The 2,645-nt window shown below is 34.7% G+C and overlaps 1 protein-coding gene across 4 annotated transcripts in view; it reads right to left on the bottom strand.

Annotated features, from left to right (window-relative positions):
- fasn (fatty acid synthase) overlaps window positions 1-2,645 on the bottom strand; it is an 84,283-nt gene that overhangs the window by 28,743 nt on the left and 52,895 nt on the right. The window lies entirely within an intron of this gene.

Genomic DNA, 2,645 nt, shown 5'->3' with positions numbered 1-2,645 from the left:
ATGCTTTAGTGGTATCTAAAACTCCAATATAAGTGAATACAAGTATCAGCACAGCACTTGCAAAAAACTGAAGGTTTATATAAATTAAAGAATTTTTGATATGAATCATTACTCAAAACATGTTTCTATTACAGCGAGAAGTTTGAAGCCACCAATAACACAGTGGAGCTGCGTCTGCACCTGGCACCTTGTTATAGGTTAGAAAATGGATCCCTGCAGCAGGGAAGTGCTTGTTACGTTGTATAGTATTTGGGATTTTGGCTTTATAGACGTTGCTGCTTTAACTGACTGATAAGACGTCTGTGTTTATGTATAAAGCCAGGAACAATTTATTACCTGGTGGAATTCAAAAACTATTTAATGAAAGGGATGGGGGATACAATTTAAGGGGTCAGTTAAATTTAAAAATTCATGTTATACGTACAACCAAAAAAAGATTTTGTATTTCCATAAGTGGGGTAAAACTATGGAATAATTTAAGTGTGGACATAAAAAATAGTAATAGAATTGACGAGTTTAAACATAAATATAAAGGTATGTGTCAATCAAGATATATGCAAGAACAGGCTCAATGATTAATTACATGGACAATTGTGGGTGTGGTGTACATTTTGTAACTATTCTTTAGTATATTACTTGTGTGATGTAAGAATGTTAACACTGTTATATTCTTTTTTTAGTATAATATGTGTGTGTGTAGAAGTGAATCATTTACTGCTTGTAAACCAATGATGGTAAGATGATGTCATGGGGTAGGACTGGATAAGTCTGACTTCTTCCTACTCCGTTCAAGCATGTACTAGGTATAAGCAAATTGATATTGGATTATGTGTACAATTATGTGTGTTGTCATATCAACTGTTTTACATGCTTGAAAGAATAAATCAAATCAAATCAAATCCTTGGAGAACACTAGGATTGGTAAAAGGAAATCCAAAATACTAGCATTCTGCTCTCTTCTGGCCAGGAGAATGATACTGATTAAATGGAAAGACCCCACTCCACCGTCATTCAGTCACTGGATAAGGGAAGTTATGTGTCACCTTAAATCAGGTATATGGTTAGAGGGTTTACTGGAGAATTTTATAAAATCTGGCAATCTTTCTTAATTTTTGTTGAAGGAATGAAAGCAGACTATGTTACCTTGTAAAAGGGAGGGGATGGGGAGTGCTTTTCTTTCTACTGCACACTCTGTATTGCAGATTGCTTTTATTCTGGTTACTGCTGTAATGATAAAAAACATTTTTGGGGGGTGTCTGGTGCTAGGGGGGATGGAGGAAGTTTGTTTTTGCACTTTTCCCTTGTGTGTATATGTTCTGTATTATTAAAACAAAAAAACGAAAAAAAAAAAAAAAAAACTGAGCTGATAAATAGTACATGTTTTGCGGATTTTAGGATTTGAATGAAAGCATGAATTTGTTGCTCTTAATGCATCAGAAATAGCATTTGAGTTGCTTTAGACAACAAGTCCAATACACACTACACAACAAGTTCAATATAAAGAAAACTACAACAAGGGTATAGTAAGTGATCGTAATAAAAATGCCAATAACAAACAATCATCATTCAGCCACACGCCATGTTCCTGTGAACATGAATACATTACACATGGGAGTGATCAAGAAACCATTTTTGACTATTTTTTTTCCTAATAGCATTATCAGTAATTTCATTAGATTCCACCTAAGCACACTAGTTCAGAGACAGTCAGGCACTCTGGGGAGCAGTGTAAATACCAAATACTGCTACAGGAACAAAACTAATTGCAGAGTTGCTATTTTTTCTCCACAAAAGTCAACAGTGTAAAAAAAGATGATCAAAACAGAAAATTTATAAAGGGTCCATAGTTTTAATTTTTGTTGTTTGGAACCTCGAGGCCTGTACCACAAGGCAAGTTGAGCTTGGTGTGGCCCTCTTGATAACGGCAGAGTTTTTAAATTAGAAGTGACATCACCAGAATCACGAATGACGTACTTAATATAATACAAGATGGAGCAGTGACACCTGCGGGGAAATTTGTTTATAATGATGTCACAGCAGGTGAACTGTCAACAATAGGCTGTGGTCACATAACTAGAACAGAATAAGAAGCTCTTGAAAGACTAGAAATAACTTTCAGATATTAAGACTAAGAATATACTATACATTAGTGCAGTATTATTATAAGGATCTTATTCACTAGGAGTTTCCTCCTTTGTCTAATGGCAAAGAAACTATTGTGAACATGTGACAACTCTCCAACAGTCTCCTCTGCCAAAGAAGAGAAAAAAAGGACAGTGGGGAATCTGATGTTCATTTATACTCATGGAAAATATTTAACAGTATATATGGATTAGGCCTATAAAAAACAAACAAAATCAAAAAACAATTGCAATCACAGAGTCGCCATGTTATTCTGAACTGCAGTGATGGAAGCCTGTAAAACATCAAGAGTTAGGAACTCAGTCTGTTATTAAATAATCTTTATGCATTTAAAATACAGTGCTGATCATCATGAAGGCTTCTGTAGTGGTTAGCAATAAATCAGATTCCAGAAGAAATATGTAATAGAACAGTATGTAGCTCATATAGACCTTATTTGGTATTAGCTTGTGTAAGGGAGAGCTGAGTGATTATGGGTTTATTAAGTTCATGTGAGGTGGACA

The sequence above is a fragment of the Monopterus albus genome, unplaced genomic scaffold, assembly GCF_001952655.1.
Source record: "Monopterus albus unplaced genomic scaffold, M_albus_1.0 scaffold96.1, whole genome shotgun sequence".
Taxonomy (NCBI): domain Eukaryota; kingdom Metazoa; phylum Chordata; class Actinopteri; order Synbranchiformes; family Synbranchidae; genus Monopterus; species Monopterus albus.
The sequence above is the reverse complement of the archived record's forward strand: the minus strand, read 5'-3'. Positions and strand labels throughout refer to the sequence as shown.